This window comes from Sapajus apella, unplaced genomic scaffold, assembly GCF_009761245.1.
Source record: "Sapajus apella isolate SASKATOON/1434 unplaced genomic scaffold, GSC_monkey_1.0 scaffold89, whole genome shotgun sequence".
Classification (NCBI taxonomy): Eukaryota; Metazoa; Chordata; class Mammalia; order Primates; family Cebidae; genus Sapajus; species Sapajus apella.
In genome coordinates, this window is record NW_022437029.1 from 5,844,777 (window position 1) to 5,848,321 (window position 3,545).

Consider the following 3,545-nt stretch of genomic DNA (forward strand, 5'->3'; position numbering starts at 1 on the left):
ATACCCTGAGTCGGCTCATGAGAAAAGTCCTGGGAGAGAACAAGTCACATTAAATAAAGGGCCTGGGAAGGTGTGGTCTTTCCCTGGAGGACCAAGTGAGATGAAGATACACATGCGAAAGTGCTTGGCAGACAATGGGAGGCCGTCAGGAGCTGGCCCGACAAAATGTGGAAGGTGCTCAGGGAGCCTCAGCCCCCAGGACCTCCCACACCCATCAGGACCCCACAGTGACACAAACCACTTCCTGCCGTGCCATGGTTGGTTGACCTTTCCTTGGCACTTGGTCCTGTTTCATATTTACAGACTTCCCTCCTACACATGCTTGTTTGGCTATTGATCTGGGGTGGTGTAGAGTGGAAAATTCCTTCCTGGTTTCCTTGTAAGAACAGAGGCTGTTCCAGATGAAGTCTGGAATGAGCTACCGAGGAAGATCCTGGCTCTAGGCGCAGTGGCTGCTGGGTCTGAATGGTAGAGGCCACACATCTCCAAGAAGTAGTATTCTGAGAGATGGGAACTCTGTGTGGGTGTCCCCTCCCATACGCTCAGGGACTTGAGAGAAACGCTGCTGTTCCCTCATACAATTCCACTCTCATCTCCCAGGCTGTTTCTGGAGATGGGCTTTCCACTTGAGAAGGACCTCAGAGCCCTGGCTCTTGTCATCCAAATTCACCTTTCCTCTGGGGACTCTCATAGTTGCTACTGCTCACCTGTGATGCTCTTGCATAACCACCTTACAAAGATAACCCAGGAGAAATGGAAGCCTCAGGGATATACCACCAGATGAACTGACTGCGAGGTGGAGATTTTCACATTCCCAGGTTTTCCTCCTCAGCCCCCATCTCCCACCACATCAGAAAGGGAGAAAACAGATCTTTCCTGCTTTCAGGCCCAAAACTAGGCTCAAGAAGAAAGAAGAGTACTCTCAGAACTGTCTAAGACTTGCTGGACTGACACCTATGGTCGGAAGATGACTTATTTCGCTCCACATCGCCTCATTTCTACACCTATTTTCTGCTTCAGGATGAGGCTGGGGTTGGCATTCTGGACACCTGGTTGAGCTCAGGCTTAGAGAAGAGGAGGATGGGATGAGAGCTGGGGGGCATCAACATGGTCATGGTGAGTGAGAGCTGGGGGCATCTCCATGGTCATGGTGGGTGAGATCTGGGGGTTGTCTTCATGGTCATGGTGGGTGAGAGCTGGGGGCATCCCCATGTCATGGTGGGTGAGAACTGAGGGCATCTTCATGGTCATGGTGGGTGAGAGCTGGGGGCATCTCCATGGACATAGTGGGTGAGATCTGGGGGTGGTCTTCATGGTCATGGTGAGTGAGAGCTGGGGGCATCTCCATGGACATGGTGGGTGAGATCTGGAGGTGGTCTTCATGGTCATGGTGGATGAGAGTTGGGAGCATCCCCATGGTCATAGTGGGTGAGAGCTGGAGGCATCTTCATGGTCATGGTTGGGTGAGAGCTAGGGGCATCTTCACGGTCATGGTGGGTGAGAGCTAGGGGCGTCATCATGGTCATGGTGGGTGAGAACTGGGGGTGTCTTTATGGTCATGGCGGGTGACAGCTAGGGACATTCCCATGGTCATGGTGGGTGAGAACTGGGGGCATCCCCCTGTCATGGTGGGTGAGAACTGAAGGCGTCTTCATGGTCATGGTGGGTAAGAACTGGGGGCTTCTTCATGGTCATGGTGGGTGAGAGCTGGGGGCATCCCCATGTCATGGTGGGCTGAGCCCTACATGGAAGCCTGTGCTTGGATAGCATAGCCCTTTCTCCTGTTTTTCTACAGTGAACAATTGAACTATAAGTGTTAAAAATATCAGTAATTTGTGAAATAAATGTTATTCTCATTTGAGCAACACAAATCAATTTTGTTTGTTTACTACGCCTGTCAAAATAACAAAATTTTTTTTTTCAGTTTAAAAAATGAAAAGGGATTTCTGCTACAATCATCTGACAGTTAGCTTGTCAACATTCAAATATTTTTCCCCTTAAATTCACTACCTTTGTGGTGTGGTCCACTGAAAAGTTGGGCAAAACTCAAACTGTGATTGTAGGCATAGAGAAACATAAGAGTCATGTGCAATAGCTATTTTTTCCTACATTTAGTGTATGCACTGTTTCTCAGTCTGACACCCACCAAGATGGTGGTGGATTAATTGACGTCCCCCACCTTGGCATGGGGGAGCCTGGAGACCAAAGCTTTTTGTTCTGATGAGTGTTTTGGTCCCCTCATCCTCCCTGATAGTGGTCTCATTTCTCCACATTTCTTCACTGAATTTTTTTTTTTTTGAGATAGAGTTTTGCTTGTCACTGAGGCTGGAGTGAAATGGTGCAATCTCAGCTCATTGTAACCCCCACCTCCTGGGTTCAAGCGATTCTCCTGCCTCAGCCTCCTGAGTGGCTGGGATTACAGGCGCCTGCCACCAAGCCCAGCTAATTTTTTGTATTTTTAGTAGAGACGTGGTTTCACCGTGTTGCCCAGGCTGGTCTTGAACTCCTGACCTTAGGTGATCCACCCACCTTGGCCTCTCAAAGTGTTGGGATTATAGGCATGAGCCACCGCACCCAGCCCTTTCTCTTTTCTTATTGTCATCAAGGCTTACTCCCCCAAATCCCCAACACTGCCACCAGTCTAGTTAGCATGTTTCTGGAAAATGAAAACATAGCATAAGGAGAGAGGCTTGGGCAGAGGTGGGATGATTTTCCAGCAGGACACAGTGTGTCCAGGTCACAGAGCCACGCTGGCATTCTCTCCTTGTCCCAGAGTGGGTCAAGCACAGATCACAGCCAGGAGAGCAGAAGTTAAGGCCCCTGGGTTTTAGCTGAAAGGCTGGCATCCACTACTTTTTTTTTTTTTTGAGACAGACTCCTGCTTTATTCCTCAGGCTGGAGTACAGTGGGGCGTGATCTTGGCACCCTGCAACCTTTGCCTCCCTGGCACAGGTGCTTCTCCTGCCTCCTCTCTCTCGAGTAGCTGGGATTGCAGGCGTGCACCACCTTGCCAGGGTAATTTTTGTATTTTTAGTAGAGACGGGGTTTCACCATGTTGGTCAGGCTGGTCTTGAACTTCTGAGCTCAAGTGATCTGCCTGCCTCCGTCTTCCAAAGTGCTGGGGTTACAGGCATGAGCCACCAAGCCCAGCCAAGGCTTTCATATATTTACAGCCTCAAAGTACAATGAGAAACATAGTTTAGTAGGCAACTCAGTATACACACATGAATGGAAAAAGCTTTGTTCTATATGTTCTATTTTGCTCAAGTCTAGCTCAGTTTTTCAAAATGCTTGCCAACTTGTTTTAATAACCAACATATGCCTTTCCTCTGCAATCTGGAGAGCTCAGCCTCTCAAGCTACTGGTCCCCACGTCAATCACGATAGTTTGGCTACTTTGCTTTCTTCGATTAACAAGGCTTTATCAAGAATTTATTATGGCTCTTCTTTTAATTATCTGACTTCCCGGTCAATCAGCTTTGTTTGTGGTTTAAAATGACCACAGGGTAGTAGAAGTGAACATAGATTTCCTGCCTGTGTAAAAGG

The 3,545-nt window shown here is 48.6% G+C and overlaps 1 long non-coding RNA gene across 1 annotated transcript; it reads left to right on the forward strand.

The window, feature by feature from the left end:
• The first annotated feature begins 1,347 nt into the window (after positions 1-1,347).
• Positions 1,348-1,861, forward strand: LOC116534809. The gene is made up of 2 exons (XR_004261881.1): positions 1,348-1,544; positions 1,646-1,861. It is a non-coding gene; the product is annotated as an uncharacterized LOC116534809 (long non-coding RNA).
• Positions 1,862-3,545: the final 1,684 nt, after the last annotated feature.